Below are 19,325 nucleotides of genomic sequence, written 5' to 3'. Positions count from 1 at the left end.
TATATATATATATATGTATGTATGTATGTATGTATGTATGTATATATGTATGTAAGTTACATGCAGTATACTCAATAGGATTATAGTGTTGGAGTAATCATTTATTTGTTTCGCTTTGACAAGAAGATGAAAATTGTCGATCGACCACACATTTCGAATCGAAATTTGACTAACTCTAATGGTTAATTAGATAAACGAGTATCTCGTTTGGTTAGGCAAACTCTGATGATTTTCAAACGCGTTCGTAAATTTGTCAATAAAAATATACATACGTATATATATATATGTGTGTGTGTGTTTTGCTTTATTTCTTTTTTTATTTTTTCTTTCTTTCTTTCTTTCTTTTTTTTTTTTTTTGAATGCTTTTTTTTCGTTTTGTTTTATTATCCACTCGATCCGTTTCGAATTTACGTAAACTCCATATAAATTTGCAAATTGTGTTTATTCCCGATCAAATTTGTTTCCCGTAAAATATTATTTCATTACGGAGCACGTCGATGCATATCAAATATATAGTATTTATAATAACGAGTTAACAAATTCATACGAGAAGAGAGAGATAGGTAAATGTAAGTGTAATTTTTTCTTTTTTTTTTCTTGTTTTATTTTAGTGCATTTTTGTTATCATTATTTTTTATCGATATATATATATATATATATCACATATACATACACACACATATGTGTATATATATATGTATGTAAGGTATATAAGGGAGATATTCAAATGTTCGCATTAAAAAGGTTCGATCGAAACATATGTACGTTTTTTTTATTCTCCTCTCCCTTTTTTTTTTTTTTTTTTTTTTTTTATAAATGCAATCCGTACCCAACGATTCGAGCGCGTACCTGCTGCATAGATTCGTAAATTGAATTTATTTGCAATCGAATTCGTTTTTCAGAAAATATGTTTTCATTATAGGATATGCGTATCAATGCACATGTGAAGTATACACGTATTTATAATAACGAATTCATATACGCGTAGGAATAAGTAAATGTAATGGTGTAATCTTTCTTTCGAGAAAAATTTTTATTTTTATATTTTTTATTGATACACAGGATACATATATATATATATCAAACGTTAATTCATTTAAGTGATTCAATTGAAAAATATATTATTATTATTATTATTATTCGTCTCTATGATATTCCTTATAGATTCACGAATCGAGTTTATTCACGATGAAATTTGTTTTTCGTAAAATATATTCATTGTACATAGAATGGGTCGACGAATATGAATATCCCTGTGTATTTATAACAACAAATAACAAAATTATATGGCGTGTTAAAAAAAAAAGAATAAACATAAAAAGAAGCAAAACAAGCAAATTAGTAAGTATACCTTGTCTAATCATAAAAAAAAAGAAAAAAAAAGACACAAAAACTTGTTGGTTCGTCCATCTTTTAACATTAATCTGTACTCTTTTATGAGTGACAAAAAGTAATTCCTGTTCCAGTTGGTAGCGATAATAGAAATGAATGAATGAATGAATAAATAAATAAAATAAAAATAATATATGTATAAAGAAAAATAAAGAAAAAAAAAAGGAAAGAAATAGAAAGCAACGAATGAATAAATAAATAAAGTAAAAATAATATACGTATATATATATGAAAAGAAACATGAAAAAAAAAAAAAAACAAATGAAAGAAATTAAGTACGATTGTGAATCTGAATAATTTTCGTAACCCCAACACCGACACAAACCTAAAGAGAGAAAGAGAAAGAGAGCAAGTGAGAGAGAGAGAGAGAGAGAGAGAGAGAGAGAGAGAGAGAGAGAGCCTTTCACACAGTCGCACGTTAATTACAAAGTTGTAAGGCCGCACATTGAATACGTCGTCCACTTACCTTTAACGAAAATACAAAATACGTCAAATGCAGGACGTAGCACGAAACACCCGGGAATTGTAGGTAGTAACAGGGCAAGTTATCGTTCGCGCGACCGCACAAATTGTACGCCAGTGATTAGTCCTGCCTCGGACATCCCGACCAAGCGTATAATCGTGTCGCACCTATCACGAGAGTTTCGTTTCGAGATTATCAAAGAGAGACCGTCTACTACCTTTATGCGAAACCATCGATATCACTGTTATCTATCCTCCTACCGTATTTACTTTTTTTTATTTTTCTGTTTATTTGTTCTTTTTTTTTCCTTTATTTTCTTTTTTCTTTTCTATTTTTTTTCTTTTTTTTCTTTTTTTTTTTCTTTTTTTTTTTTTTATATCGTTCACGATACGCCCTCGACAATACGATTGATATACGGATAAATTTTTGAATTTGAAGTCGAAGTCAATTAATTTCTATAAAGGATAACTTCGATAATAATTCCTGTTAGACATAATTGTTTTTATTGTTTATTCATATCATTCGTTCTATCGATTTTTAGATTACTAGCAGATTTTCTACAGCTGAAGTACAATTTATTTATAAAAAAGTAATAATGATGATGATGATGATGATGATGATGATGATGATGACGATGATAATAGTAATAATGATAATCATAATTCATGTTAGATACTATTCGTTAAAATTATCTATTGATTCGTTACGGTAGATGAGTATTCGATTGTACTTTTAATGTACGTTCGTATTTCGCATTAATGTCAGTCATATTTAGTAGATTAATACGTATCGTTAATTAATCGAAATTAGAGAAAATTGATTGTGAATAATTATAAATAAAAGTGTGTATATATATATATATATATATATATATATATATATGTACGCTTTTTCTTTTTTTCTTTCAAAATATTCGTAAATGTATCCATTCGTTCTGACCAAGAGAGAATTTCTTACTTCCGAAGAACATATTTTAATTAAATCTAAACTCGTCGGATTGCGCTGTGAAAAAGGAAAGAAGAGATGAAGAAAGTTAAACTTCAAGAACAGACCGAAACGATCTTTCTTTTTCCTTTTTTTCTTTTTTCTTCTTTTTTCTCTTTCTCCTCTCTTCTTTTTACTTTTCTTTTCTTTCTTCTACTTCAGTTCGGACACATTTTACGATAACAAAATTTGTTCCTTTCCATTTTTTTTCTTTTTTTTTTTTTTTTTCTTTTCATCTTTTTCTTTCAGTGAAGTAGACATAACGAACAAATAGGATTCATTAGAAAAAAAAAAAAAAAAAAAAAAAAAAGAAAGAGAAAAAAAAAGTGTGTTACATACGTAGAACGTTACGTGAAACGTTTTCAATGTGTCGGAGCAGCGAAGTATTAGACTGGAATAGTGGGGCTACCGTGTAACAACGCGTCGACACGCGAACGTAATTAAAAATTATAGCTCGACCGATAAGTCTTCGATAACGCGTATCTGATCGATACTACTAGTACTTCCTCTTTCTGTCTCTGACATTTCTCGTGTGTTCTTTTTTTTCTTCCCTTTTTTCCTCTCTCTCTCTCTCTCTCTTTTTCTCTCTTTTTTCGTCGAGCATTAAATAATCGTTACGTAGTTGTAAACGGATCTCATATCGATAACGTAGTTAAACGAGAAATGGGTATTCGTGTTAAAAAAAAAAAAAACAAAAAAAGGAGAAAAAAAAAATAGAAAAAGAGAACTTGGCTCGATAGAAAGATTTTTGTTTGTAAACAAACTGTTTGCAGTAGTAGCTTGTAAAGGACAATCGTGATAAGGTAAATGCACGATTTTTAATTGCAGCTTGATCAATCTCCTTGCGATGTATAATTTAAGTAAAAGAGAAAAATAAACAACAACAACAACACAGGAGTTGTTACGTCGTAACTCTCGACGAAATAAAATGGAAAAAATAATAATGTTCGATTCGTTTTATAACTTACGAGCTGCGTGTTGCTCGTGTGGCCAAACGCAAGAATCATAACACTCGATTTACGCACATAATATACGTACCACGCATACACACACACATACATATATATATATATATATGTGCGTGTGTGTGTATATATATATATATAGACACATATACACGCATGATAGAGAATTCGTTACAGGCGTATTCGCGATTTATTTTGCAAATATACATTTCTCTACGCAACAAAATACAGCCTACAGTTTGCTAGTGAAAATTTATCGTAACTTTCCAAGCGAGAGTTCATTGAACTCTTGTTTATACTCGAAAATACGAAAAACAAATATTTTTTCTTTCTTTCTTTCTTTCTTTCTTTCTTTCTTTCCTTGCTTCTTTTTCTTTTTTCTTTCAACCCTTACCATCGAGCAATTTTTAAAAGTTAATCCTACCGGGCGAATGAATCGTCTCGTTCGACGTTCCCTCTTTATTTTGTAAGAAAAAACAAAAAAAAAAAAAAAAGAAAAGAAAGAGAAGAGAAAGGAAGAATAAGAAAAAGAGAAATATCGAAAAGCGTTTCGACGTGTAAAGTGAAAAGTGTCGGTAAGTTGGTGAAAAAAAGAGGAGGAGAGAAAAAAAATGGAAACGAAAGAGAAGAAAAAAAGAAAGAAAGAAAGAAAAGAGACAAAAAGGAAAAAGAAAAAGAAGAGAAAGAGAAGAAGAAAAAAAAAACAGAAGAAAAGAGGAAGAAAGACGTAGGAAAGCCTTAGATAAGTTTAGCGTTTCCCGTAACGGGTCACTCGACTTTAAGCGGGGAAAGCTCTCGCTTAGAAGTCGTCGGGAATCCCTTGAGTAGTTCCCTCGTTAGTCACGAAGTATCACCGGCCGAAGTTCAACGAAGTTACAAATCTAAGGTCTCGCATGGCGACCGAAATCTTCTCTTATTATACGACGTTTCATTCCTTCGGATTATAACGGCTGCGTATGTATGTAAGTAGGTGGCAAGACCCAAATGTAAAGGGGATTTAATCGAGAGAATTATACCGAGAATTATTTACAAACGATATTAAATTGCGATTAATATAATGAATAATAGAAAAATATTCTTTTCTTTCTTCGTTTTATTAAAATGCAAAGAAGAAAGTGAGTGGAATTTATGAAGGAAATATATTTATATGTATATATACGTATTTTCTTTTTCTTTTTTTTTCTTTTTTTTTTTTTTTTTTTTAATTTTTCATTTAACGTGATGGTATATAATAATGATATGATGGTATAATAATATAATATAATTTAATGAATTTTTTCCTTTCCCTCTTTTTGTTAATTTTCTTTTTATTTCCCTTTATTTTTTATTTTTCATTTTACGCCGTACCTCGTACAACTTCCGTGCAACTTTCCTATAGTTTTATATACGTATATACATATATACATGTATATATCTGTCTGTTTTATTCTTCCATTCGCGTGTAAAAGAGGCGTTAAAGAAAAATCGATATTACCGTCTTAGTTCAGCCCCGATCTAATACGTTCTATGCACTTTCCAGGAAAATCACATGGACACCTTGAATTCTCCATGGATATATAATTGTGTAATTAGTCCGTTAGTACTGCCCTAGCTTGGCTTGGCCTGGCCTGCTCTGTTCTGTTCTGTTCTGCTCTAGTCTGTTCTGCTCTAGTCTGGTCTGGTTTGGTCTGGATGCTAGAGGGAGTAACCAAGAGGGGTGGAGCTTAAAGTGGTAGCTTAGGGAGTAAAGAGGGGAAGGAGTTAGTTGCAACAAATCGGAGATGAAGCGGGTAATGGAATACCGGTGGCAAGATGGAGTGATTACTTTCTTATCACCTAAAGGCAGCTAACCTGTTATAACCTTCATCATGCTCTCTCTCTCTCTCTCTCTCTCTCTCTTGCTCTCTCTTTCTCTCTTTACCTGAAAAAAGTACTGGCTATTCTTTTCTGCTTATTATCAAATGTAAAAGGAGAAGGAGAAAAAGTGCGAGAGAGATAGATAGATGGATAGATAGGTAGAGAAAGAGAGAAAGAAAGAGAGAGAGAGAGAGAGAGAAGTGATGAAGGGAGAAGAAGGGAGAAGAAGAGTCAACGAAGTATAACCAGCTGCGAAGGTAGTCGAGGGTGTAACAACCCCATTATTGAAACTTCAAGCGCGGAGCAATCATTCTGCAATTAGCAAAAGTAATTAAGTGTAGACGCAAACACGACCAGAGGTTCGCCTCTCCGCAAACGAGTCGCCGCTACTACATCAGAGTAATACTCATTTTCCGCTTTTCTCGTAGCAACTAATTCCTACGTTGACTCGCGATTACGTTTTATCATGTTCTTTTTCTTCTTTCGACTTTTTCCTCCCTTTCCTCCGTTTCTTTTTTCCCATCCATCCATCCATTTTCTTTTTCTCGTTCTTGCTCTCCTCTTTTTTTCTTCCTCTCCTACGTTTTTTTCCATCGTCGTCAATTTTTAATATCACTTCGTTTATATTTCATATCGAATTAATTAATCGAAGTAGTCTCGGATGAATCGTCAACGATGATTTCGTCTTTATGTAAATCTTTTCCTTTCTAACTATTATCTTCGGTTTTTATTCCGTTTAGAATAGGTCAACCCTATTTCGTATCGAATCGAAAAGAGAAAAAGAAGAATAAAGAAAGAGAGAAAGAAAAGGGATAGACAGACAGAGAGAAAGAGAAAGAGAGAGAGAGAGAGAGAGAGAGAGAGAGAGCAAAGGAAAGGAAAAAAGATCTAGAATGGAAGAAGTTAGGAGTAAGCCGAGGATTAATCAATTATGGATTCGTCTTTTCGGAATCCATAAGTTCGAAATTAATTAATCGTAGAATCTGTTATAGGAGGATAAAAGAATCTTTAACGGCGTGCTTGGAATATCGGAATATCGAGCACGAGATCGTTCATTGGTTATACCTCCATAGATATTAGGAGAATATTTAGGAGAGTTTTAACGAGCGGTTTATTTAATCGTCGTTCGTTCGTTCGTTCGTTCGTTCGTTCGTTCGTTCGTTCGTTCCTTCGTTCGTTCGTTCCTTCGTTCGTCGCCGTAGTTCTCTTTAATTAAAAAGTTAGACGTATTGCCGTCGTTCTTATCTATGAAGGCATCGCTACTTCACAACGAGCGAATTCTAAAGGGATAATCCTTGCATCGATTTCTGGCAGTGAGCTTTGCACGTGCGGATGACTCGCACTCGGATCAACTTGGTCTTTTACAGTCGAATGGATCGTGCTAACCAAAACTTTGACTCGAATAGGCGAGTGCTTGTTCATGTCGGAAGACGTTCGAATCGTTTTGATGTTTCTCGTTATACGTGTATATATATATATGTGTGTGTGTGTGTATATTGGTACGTTAAACTTTAAGAAGATTAGACAACCGTTCGAATTCGATCGACAACCGAATAAACGAAATTTCGATTAATCCTTTCGTCGAAAATATATCAAACAATAATAATTATTTTATACTTCAATAGATAAGTAGATACGTGCGCGCGCGTGTGTGTGTGTGTGTGTGTCATCCAGAGGTTTTTATACATCGCTCGTATCATCATCATTATTACAACTATTATACATATAATATTCATCGTTCTATATTCGATAGGGCAACTAAATTATTCTATAATAAGTAGTCCTGCGGTTGAACATAATTACATTATCATCACGCTCCAAAAACGCATAATAACCTATGCACGTTAATAATAAATTTCGTAAGTTATTATTAAACCGATACACCGAACTATACGCAATGATAAACGATTCTTACGTAAGGACGTTAAATATCAGATTTTATGCAAGGAAACATACGAGAAACACGTACACACATATACAAAAAGTATGAGAGAGAGAGAGAGAGAGAGAGAGAGAGAGAGAGATAATATCACGGTGGTATTTTACTAGAACATAGGGAAAAGAATTTTTCTCGTAAATACAGGAAACGTTATTTCCTCCAAAAATTATATATCTTAACGAGCTGCTTGGAAGCTACATCTTCGTGGATCCGTAACCGATTTTTTAAGAAGATACGTAGCCCATTTACTTCCCAAACCCTTCGTCCCTTCTTCCAAGCCACCGTACCCTCTTACCTTTTGCCCCTTTACCCACGTCTCTCTCTCTCTCTCTCTCTCTCTCTCTCTCTCTCTCTCTCGTTTATCCTCTATCCTCTATCCTCTATCCTCTCTTACTAACTCACAACAGCCGTTTACTCGTGGATACGCTTGGAAAATTGCACGAGTAATTCTTACGTTATTTTTCATAACCAAAAATCCGCTAACGTTTTTCAACGAAATATAGGGCATCATTAACACTGACTGGTATCCCAGGTCTAACGCTCATTATTTATTTCGTGGCGCTTGCCGCCCCCGGAAAATTTTCGAGTCGAGAGAACGAAATGCTTTTGCGCAATTTTCTAGCCCTAATTATTCTTGGACAGAACCGCATGCATCATAACTTCCGAGTATAAGAAGACGGAAAACAAACGTTTCGTTTTACTTCCTCTTCTTTTTTTTTCTTTTCTTCCTTCCTTCCTTCTTTTTTGCTCTCTTTTTTGCTCTCTTGCTTTCTCTCGTTCTTTCTCTTTTTCTTTCTTTGTGTTTGGTCTTTTGATCTCCGACGAGGATATTTTTTTCCTCTTACTTACGTCTCCGCCTTCCCCCTCACAACGACTTCATTTTTCCAATTTAAATATAATTCGAATACGTATTAACAGTTACGGTCTACAATTTTTCGAACATCTTATTAAAGAGAAAAATCAAAGAAAAGAAAAGAAAAGATAAAGAAAGGAAGAAAAAAGGAGGAAAGGAGAAAGAAGAACAAGAGGAATACAAAGATCCGTCTCCAACTTTGAAATCACGTTGGAGTAGAATATTTCGTTTTATAACGGACACGTACAGACATTTCATTTATATGACGTTATAAAAATATTTTACAGGTGCTTGTTACGAAAAAAAAAAAAAAAAAAAAAATAATAGAAAGAAGAAAAGAATAAAGTGAAATGAAAAATAGAGAGATATATAAATTTGCGACTTGAAAGTTTGCATAGGGGGGTGTTAATGGCATGCATCGTGTTGGGAATTGGTGAATGAGAGTCACAGAAAAAAGAGAGGGAGAGAAGAAGAGAGAGTGAGAAAGAGAGATAGAGATAGAGATAGTAGTAGTAAAGTAGAAAAAGAAGAGAGAAGAGAGAGTGGGGGGAAGGTGTTAAAACATTCTCATTAGCATGTACATTTTCTTCGGTCATAAAGAATTTATCCCATGCTCGAAGAAGCTAATTTAACCATCTATCTTGACGTTCTAGTCTGGCGTACGCAGAATGGGGTTAATGACGCGTTAAAAGCAACCATTTTACGTGAGTAATTACGCTCTGCGTTTCCTACGTCGATTTAAATACCGCTTCATTTCTTTAGAGAAAAAGGAAAGAGCAAAACGATATATAACGGACTCCGCGTTATATAAATATATATATTTTATATATATATATATATATATATATATATATATATGAACTGTTTCAATTGTAGACTGATTAAACGTTTGATCGATGCAACCTCGTTAGAAGCAGCATTGCTCATTATTCATTAACTGTAATGTTCGTCTTTACACAATTTTTTCTTTTTTATTTTTTCATCACAAACACACACAGCCGACTATGATCGAACGTTATGCGAACGTTTCCGAATAATTTTCCTGTCGGCGAGGACACTACGGTTTTTCGATGAAATTATTAAAAAATGTTTTACGCGCCTAGAGAAAGATTCTTCTCGCCTGGTTAAAGGAAAAAGAGAGTTAGGGAAGAAGAGAGGGTTAGAGAGAGAGAGAGAGAGAGAGAGAGAGAGAGAGAAAGAAAAAAGAAATGAATGAAAAAAACGTTAATATCACGTTACAGAGGATGGTTCTTCATTAGCGTGTGGATTTAGCCGAGTTCAAAAAATATCCCGCATCCCGTGTGCAAGAGTCTAACAGACACCGTTGCTAAAAGTAGTGGATGGAAATAGAGGTACTAGTACCAAAAGACTTCTTCCTTCTCTCTCACTCTCTCTCCCTTTCTCTCGCTCGCTCTCTGAGTTGAAACACATATACACGTATACACACACACACACGGACAAAAGATTTGCACCATACGAAGAGATAGAGATAGAGATAGAGAGATATAAAGAGGGAGAGATAGATAGATAGATAGATAGAGAGAGAGAGAGAGAGAGAGAGAGAGAGAGAGAGAGAGAGAGAATAGTGGGTATGGATAGTTGATTGGGGAACAGTGAAATATATTCATGTATGCATACGAATTCAGCAGTCTATAGGCCGTGGGGACTATGCGACGGGACGCGACAACGAGAGGAAGTGAGGATGGGCTTCGAGGGGGTGGTGAGAAGAGGGATGGGAGGAGGAGGGGGTGGGGGGCGTGTAGCCGACGCCTAGATACGCCGACGTCTGCAGACTAAAGCCCTGTTCGCTGAAAAACATCTTAATTGGACTTCGCGCTCAACCTGGCCGTCTAGTTTCGGTGCCAAACTTTCCATCTCTTTCCTTCGAACGTGAACACCTATCTCTCTGTCTCTCTTTCTCTGTCTGTCTGTCTCTCTCTCTCTCTTTTTCTCTGTTTCTCTTCTTCGTACACATATTCTCTTTAGCCCGGTTTCGAAGCTCTTCTATATCTACTTCAAAATGTCCCTCCTCTTTTCATTCCCCCTTTCTATCCCTTTTCTTTAGCTCTATCCGTGACGATTTGTGGCCTTGTCAATATCCATGGGTTTAAAAAGAGAAATATAAAAATACAAGAGATAGACAAACGGACGGACGGATGGACAGATACAGAGAGACAGACCAACGGAGAAAGAATGGTATAGCAAAATGGACAATTTCCTCGCGAGCATCTACATACGTCCGTAAACGTTTTATTTCTATAGGACTCTTGCGAGTTATTCTTTTGTAAAGAAAAGGATAGAAAAGAGAAGATAGATTTAGAAAAAAGAGAGAGTGAAAAGGATGAAAATAGATTCAGCTGATTTTGTATTGTATACGTCACACGGTATATAAAGTATACCGTACGTTTGTTTAAAAGAAAATGAGTGTTTATCTCTTTCGAAACTTTCTTTCTTTCTTTCTTTCTTTCTTTTTTATTACACGCTTGCGCTCCGATACTTAAGACGTTGTTTACGCGAATGACGTCGAAATGAAAATTAACCTCTTGGCATTTTCACTATTCTCGTTTCATTGACTTTAACGGAGCTCTTTTAGCTATTTCAGGAAGAATACGAGATGGTGGAACGATATTCCAAGTATGCCCGACTCTACTCGAGCGTGAAATATTCAACTCGTTAATAAATTCAGTGAGTCACCGTTTCCAATCATGGAACTTCTCTATCTCTTTCTTTCTCTTCTTTCGTGTCATCCCTCTTTTTTTTTTATCTTGATTCTTTCTTTCTCTCCTTTTCTATCTATCTATCTATCTATCTCTCTCTCTCTCTCTCTCTCCATCTTTTGATCTATCTATTTCCACCCTATAGGAACTTTCGAACTAGCGCTCTCGTTAACTCATTTACACCGAAGCTATGCGATCATCCCACTCGGCAAGATGATCGATCGAATCGACTACGAAGCAAGCCTCTTCTTCTTCTTCTTCTTCTTCTTCTTCTTTTTTTTCTTCTTTTTTTCTGTTTCTTTTTCTTCATCTGCTTCGTTGTAGAATCTATCGATACCTTTCGAAATAATAATTGCTGTTATACTTTCTCTTTCTCTCGATGAGAAAAAGTAAATAAAATAGATAAATAAATAAATAAATAAATAAATAAATAAATGTATAAATAAATAACGGGATATCGAAGTTGATGATTATAAAGATACGGTATTCTATTATACTCTTCGATGATTTATTCGATAAATCTTTCTTTTCTTCTCTTTTCTTTTTTCTTTACCTCACGCTTTCGAACTTATCTCGTAAGAAAAGCGAGATTGAGAAGTTGGAATAATGAAGTATAGACCTTAACTCCTCCTGATCATACATACATACATATGCATACATACATACATATATGTATATATATATATATATATATATATATATATATATATATATATATATAAGTACTTACCTCGTCAAATGGAATAGCCTTTTTTCAGGATACGAAAAAATAAACTACATAAATTAATTAGATGTATAAGAGATGGAAGAAGGAGATGTAAATAAAACTAAACCGTATTTCTCCGTTATAACTGTTATAAAAAATATATATACATATATACATATTCTTTTCTAAATACTCTTTCATCAACACTCTAATAAAGAAGCACATTTTTCTACCTATTCAAAATCTTACAATGACTTTCAACATTTTTGTATTCTCTAACTTCGTCAAAAAAAAAAGATAATAATAATAAAAAAAAAAAAAAAAAAAGAACAGGAAAAAAAAAAGGAATTAAGCGAGTCGAGAAAAAACGTAAAGTATATTTATTAATAGCAGGTAGCTCAGTATCATCGATTCTATCTAATCCAGTGTCGAGGATCGATCGAAAATTGGAGAGTGTGAGACAACACTCTCCCTCTTTCTCTCTCTCTCTCTCTCTCTCTCTCTCTCTCTCTCGTCGTGCTACTTTGATATTATAACGTATCATACCTCTAAAATCGTAGTGACGTTGATTAATTGACGTACATAATTAATTGGAAGTAAATGGGACGGGCTTAAGCACCGTCGAAACTCCAGGGCGAAGACCTTCGCTGATGAGCCATAATGCAGGAGCATGACGTACCGAAATGTTTCGTGTGTATTCGCTTATCAACGACCTTTGTGTCATGGAGTAAAACCATCCCGCGACAATGCAATCGCATTAGTTAGCCGCCGACGATCTACGGACAAAGCCGAACCTCTCTAATTCAACCGGATTTTTTTTTTATTTCTCTTTTTTTTCTTTTTTTTCTTTTTTCATTTCCTTTCCTCTGTTTTCTTCGAACATCTTTCTAATCCAGTTAACTTACGTTTCCTTCTTTATTTTTTTATTTTTTATTTTTTTTTCTTTCATTCTCTTTTCGATCATCGAGATAAACGAATGAATAATAACGATCAACGAATTTATAATTTTCTATGATAGCCTTGGAATTATACTTAATTCGTTTTTTTTTTTTTCTTCTTTCTTTGGATAAACGATAAATATTTTTTCCTATCTCATAAGTCGACACGCGCCTAAAAGAAAAAGACAGAGAGAAAGATAGAGAAAAAAAGAGAGAGAAAGAGAGAGAGAGAGAGAGAGAGAGGGAGAGAGTATCCTAAGAGGAACAAAAACGAAGGCGTTCATAAATAGCAGTGGCCCGTTAAAATTCATGCATTTAACGCAACCGGAGACCTCTCCCATATTAGCATATCAAAAGGGCGAATGTAGTTTATAAATAATGAATCTGAATAAATCTTTATTAATGCGATGTAAATGTATTAACGTATTTACGATAGGACGACAGCTACTTCGAGTATATTGTATGTCTGACTTCTATCTCTTTCTTTCTTTCTTTCTTTCTTTCTTTTCGTTTTTCTTTTTTTTTCATACCTTTTCCTTTTATCTTAGAGCTATGTAAGATTTACTTATCCGTAGAGAATGAAAGAGACTGATTTATACCGATAACTTTCAAACGAGAAGATTAGACGATTGAAAAAAAATTTATGATAAAAGAAAATCACGAAAATTTTGATTAATCGCCTCTCTCTCTCTCTCTCTCTCTCTTTTTCATCGTATTCGTTAGATATCAAATAGATATCATAATTCGATAAAAAGGAGGTAACATAATTAACAAAAAAAAGTTATAAAAATCGAGAACCGATCGTCTTGATGTTTTATCGAATTCGTAGTAACGACAAAAGGGACTTCATTGGAATCGTTAGAAAACCGGTATCAATAGAAATAAAAAAAAAAAAATTAAAAAGAAAAAAAAAATATATATATATATATATAAAACCGAGAAATCGATTACGCTCGATCGTCTCAACGTGTTGTTTTGTCGGATTCGTAGTAACGACAAAAGAATTCTTATCGGAGCTCGTCAACTATCAGAAAGCGACGAATTCAAGTTATTCTTCTCGAATACGGTGAGAAAGTATTCCAGATGGGAAATATCGTCGTATTTTCCATTCAAATCGTTAATTTTAACGACCGTCTCTATAAGATTCCAAGCAAGCAAACGAAATACGGCCAAGATGCATAAGGCTACGTGTAACGATCGTTAAGCTCAACGATTCGAGCGTGAATCTCGATGGTACACTGCTAGAAGAGAGATAGAGATAGAGAGAGAGAGAGAGAGAGAGAGAGAGAGAGAGAGAGAGAGAGAGAGAAATTTATTTTTTCCGTATTTGGAGGAATATGTAGGTACCTAGCTATCTCTCGTGAGGGAAAAACGCTAGTTCGTTCATTTATTCATTTTCTTAAGATGAACGAGCAATCCCAAGAGAATATTATTAGATCCATCATCATTTAAAGTAATCCTAAGTGAGACTGTAAGAGAGAGAGAGAGAGAGAGAGAGAGAGAGAGAGAGAGAGAGAGAGAGAGAGAGAGAGAGAGAGAGAGAGAGAGAGAGAGAGAGAGAGAGAGAGAGAGAGAGAGAGAGAGATCATTATTATGTGATATCAACTCTGACTTTGAATTTTCAAACATTCTCTCTTTTCTTTTTCTCTTCTTTTTCTTTCGTTGTTGTTGTTGTTGTTGTTGTTGTTGTTGTTGTTCTTCTTCCTCTTCGTTTTCCTTTTCTCTTTTTGTTTTTCTCAATAACTATTACGTAAACAAGGGTGATTATTATTTTTCAGGATTTATTATCGAAGAAAGCTTTTAAAAAATTAGGACACGTCGGTGCTAACGATAGCAAACTTTCTACTCAGGCTAGGAAAGTCGTGTATGAACCGACCGATAGATTTAACGACGCGTTAACGGCCATCCTCTGCCGCTAAATTTTATTACGCAAATTTTTCTACCGTTGTTTCTTTTACAAGCGCCCTTTTACACGCGCGTATATATATATATATATATATATATATATATAAAAACAGAGAAACAAAACAAAAGAGAGAGAGAGAGAGAGAAAACAAAATATTCCAAAGATTATAGAAATTGCGACGACAGAAATTTTTGTCGCTTATACTTTTTTTAAAAAGGAAAAAAAAAAAAAAGAACGAAGAGGAAGGAAATAAAATGAAAAAACGAAACGATCAAAAAAAAAAAACAAAAAAAAAAGAAAGAAAGAAAAGGAAAAAAATATGGTGTATCTATCGAGAACGAATATGTATCGATTTTGCAGAAGATTGCTTCGATTCCTACAATGTGTGTTCATTGTGTTAAAACGAATTGTCGTTGGCGGATCTATTGGATGCAATGCATCCGATAAACATCGGATGAGTTTCGAAGGGTGCGAACGAGGATACGCGATAGGCGTGTACGTCGACCTATCGCTTTTGCTAGCTTACCGTAGAAGGTAAATAAAAAGCTTGTAAAATGCGATCGGATCACCACCAGGGGAATTGTACTTTCAATTGAAGAGCCGTTCCAGCGTGCCGCAAAAGTGCACTTCAACGCGGCCTCCTTCGAATCAAACGAACGAACCTTTTTATAATGAGTGCCACTTGAATTCTCTTTCTCTCTCTTTCTCTCTTTCTCTATTTTCTCTCTCACACGTACACACGTACACACACGATATTATCAAGATATATCTTCGTCTATGTACCTTATTAACTTATATACGTAGAGTACAGCTTCATCGAGGAATCTCTACTTCGTGTATGTGTGTGTGTGTGTGTGTGTGTATATATATAAAGAAAAAAATGAAAAGGGAAAAGAAATGAAGATTTGATTGATTTACACGTTGCTAACTCTTAATTAGTATCTCTCGATTCTCTCTTTTTCTCTCTTTCTTCTTCTAGTTTCCATATCTTTCATATCTATTTATCTGATCATCGTCTTTTCATACGCGTTTCATTTCTGTTTTTTTTTTCCTTTCTTTCTTTCTTTCTTTCTTTTTTTTTTTTTTCTAATTTACATCCCGATCTCAGCGAGATCTTATTCGATTTTTCCCATTTAATTTTGAAACTATTAGCTTATGGATTTTGATTACGTTACATAGATGTCAGAAAATGATATCTTCGATTTTGTTGATATCAGGGCGAAAAGGGTATTGATTAATTTACGGTTTCTTACTCTTTTTCTTTTTTTCTTTCTCTTTCTTTTCTTTTCAATTAATTTTTTTAAAAAGTTACTAGTCTGATAGATTTTGACTATTGTCCTTAATAGAAAATTAGTCTTTCAATTCGAATATATCGAAGAGAGAAAGGAGGTCGGATTAATTTGTCAGGGTGCTGGCTAATCGAGTTTTTTTTTTCAATTTAATTATCTAATTACAAAGCTTAAAGATATTTTTATTAGTCGTTCTTAAATAATTGGATTATCTAATACATCTCGATCGAAAAATTTGATTCTATGCGAGAATATAATTTCAATATTAATAATAGAATTTAGAGAGCGAGATAGATAGATGAAAAAAGAGAGAGAGAGAGAGAAAGATCGGCAGAGTCGAATGGATTGTAATGGAAAAATAAAAAAAAAACAAAACAAAACAAAACAAAACAAAACAAAACAAAACAAAAAATAACAAAACAAAAAAAAATGGAAAAAATAAGAAAAAAAGAGGAATAAATAGAAGACAAAAAAAAACGAAAAGAAAGAACGTAACGTCACACAAAGAAGATTAGTTTTTGGAACGAACGAACGAACGAGCTTATAGGAAAGTATTTGGACGTATTCGGTTTATTCCAGAATAGACGCCGGCATTAGCCCGTACACGTTCGAGCATTGCGAGCTCGGTCACTCGACCACGGCAACACTTCTCTCATGTTTTCACGGAATTGATAAATCTCCCATCCGTTTGGTAGGAAAGTAGTCTGTCCGTAGCGAACTGGTGAACGGAGAAACAGAGACGAATAGATCGAAAGAGAGGAACAGAGGAACGGAGAGAAAGAGAAAGAGAAAGAGAAAGAGAGAGAGAGAGAGAGAGAGAGAGGAAAGGTTCGCCAGGAGAGACGACGATATATTTTTTATCCCTTTCAACGAGGTTTTATATCACTTTTTTCCCGTTAGGTCCTTTTTCCAGTCTCCGTTAGTTCTGTTAGGTACTTTCTCTCTCTCTCTCTCTCTCTCTCTCTCTTTCTCTTTCTCTTTCTCTTTATTTCTCTTACTCACTCACTCACTCACTCACTCACTCATTCACTCACTTCTCTCTTTGCGCGTGTATCGAAAAAAAGTAGCGGCGATCGTGAAAAGAAAATCAGATCGTAGAGATTTTTAATGAAAGAGCACGCTTGCCGTTCGTTATTTTCTCTGTTTGTTTTTAATTTTTTTTTGTTTTTGCTCCCTTTTCTTTTCTTTTCCCTTCATTCTTTTCTTTCTTCATTCATCGTCCACGTAACTTAATTATCGACTCGCCGTATAAATTCTTCGACAGAAGATGTAATTTCGAAGGATTTCAATTCAAAGAAATTCGAAAATAATGGGGAAAAAATAAAAAGGCGAATATCGTTCCTATAAATAGAAACACGATGGAAAAAGCTTGATTTCATGTTTCGTTGTTTTCACCTGATTTTTCTTTCTCTTTTCTTCTTTTCTCTTTCTTCATATTCTTTTCCATTCATCTTCGTTCATTCTTCATTTCACGTAACTTAATTATCGATTGCATTGTATCGATAAATTATATCGATAGAAAATGTATCTACAGTGATTTCGAATGATACAAATTCAACGATAAAAGTAAGAAAAACAAAAGCGGATATTTTATATATATATATATATATATATTTTTTGTTTTAATTCATCGCCATTCGTTCTTCATCTACGTAATTAAATTCGTGTTAATTGTTCAAATATAAGACGTAACTTCGAAGGATTCTAATTCAAAAAAATTTCGAGATAAAAAAGTAGTAAAGGTATAAGAAGTATGAATATCGTTTTCATAATAGAACCATGATGAAAAACTTGGAACATTTTGTCGAAGAAAAATCTCGGGACTTTTCTAATCTGGGTGAGCACGTCTGAACCGATTCGACGTACGAATGGCAAACGATTCGATGGTTCAAGATCGAATGGCTTGAGAGATTCCATCGCGATCCGTGTCACGCCTCGGCCATTCCTTTCACGCTTTCTACGAGAAACTTATTGACCGTTCATCGAAAAATGAACTCTCTTGTCTTACGAAAACGTCTTTATATAATTTTTCTTTATCGATTAAAGCAAATGAAATTTCGAAAGCTCGATCTTCATGATAGCAATAAAATAATAATTTCGTTGATTCGTATTTGAAATAATATTTTCTTTTTCTTTTCTTTTTTTTTCCTTCATTTTTTTTCTTTTTCTTTTTTTTTTTTTTTTTTCTACGAAACGCATCGTTCTCGCCTTATTCGTTGTTAATTCATTCGTTATATATTTTATTATATTATGATAAATTTGGCGAATGGATATCCAAATGAAACTCTAGCAGCACGGTTGACTGTTAAACATATAAAACAATATGAAAATATTGTTTAATAAACGTATGTACGTTCTCCGATAAGTACTTTATTAAAAAGTTATAATAACGCGAACGAAACATCGGGAAGAATTAATATCCCAATAGAACGTTTCCTTCGGATTATTATAACTTTTTAATGAACCAGTTATAAATCTATCCTCTTATATTTTAAACGTTGAAACATCCCAACAAACTTTCTATAGAAACTTAACAAACGCCCTGTAGTACTACATTCGCGCGTCTATCAAACTACTTACATTGTACGACATGTTATAGAATATACAATTACACGTATTTATCTACGCACATATAGTTGATTGAAAAAAAAAAAGAAAAGAGAAAGGGAAAAAAAAAAGAAAGAAAGAAAGACAATATCAAAATTATTACAAACATTATTTTTTTATATACTATATTTTGTCATTTTTATTACACGATCGTTCTAATATTATTATACGACATTTAATTTGTACGTATTATAAAACATATATCTCTACGTATTTATATACACACAGCAGATTGAAAGAAAGAAAAGAAAAAGAAAAATGATATAAAAATTATTATAAACGTTATCTTTTTTATATATTATACTTTGTTAATTTTATTACACGATTGTGATAATTTTATTATACATTTTATCGTACGACGTATTATAGAATACGTATCCTTACGTAATTACACAGATACACACGGCTGATCGAAAAAAAGAAAGGGAACAAAAAAATCGTTACGTGAAAACATAATCTTTTTACTTTCTCATTTTTATTACTTCCAAATTTCGAAAGCGACGATCATACGTTCTGAACGTTTCGATCCTGCGCCATTTTTGGAAATAAAAAAAAAAATATAATCGTAACCACGGCGAATCATAGAAGTTTCCGAGAGGATTGGTACTTAGGTGGTACAACTAGCTTAAAAAAGTACACGTTGACGATCTCTGTTCGTAATTTACGTGGTAGAGTTGCAGGTGATGAGAGAGAGAGAGAGAGAGAGAGAGAGAGAGAGAGAGAGAGAGAG

General features: G+C 33.7%; 1 protein-coding gene across 3 annotated transcripts in view; it reads right to left on the bottom strand.

The window, feature by feature from the left end:
* The window catches only part of LOC122628652 (carbonic anhydrase-related protein 10), a 190,394-nt gene that overhangs the window by 58,483 nt on the left and 112,586 nt on the right, over nt 1-19,325 (bottom strand). The gene's annotated exons all lie outside the window — the stretch shown is intronic.

This window comes from Vespula pensylvanica, chromosome 4, assembly GCF_014466175.1.
Source record: "Vespula pensylvanica isolate Volc-1 chromosome 4, ASM1446617v1, whole genome shotgun sequence".
NCBI lineage: Eukaryota > Metazoa > Arthropoda > Insecta > Hymenoptera > Vespidae > Vespula > Vespula pensylvanica.
Note: the sequence above shows the minus strand (reverse complement) of the source record. Positions and strands in the feature narration are given on the sequence as shown.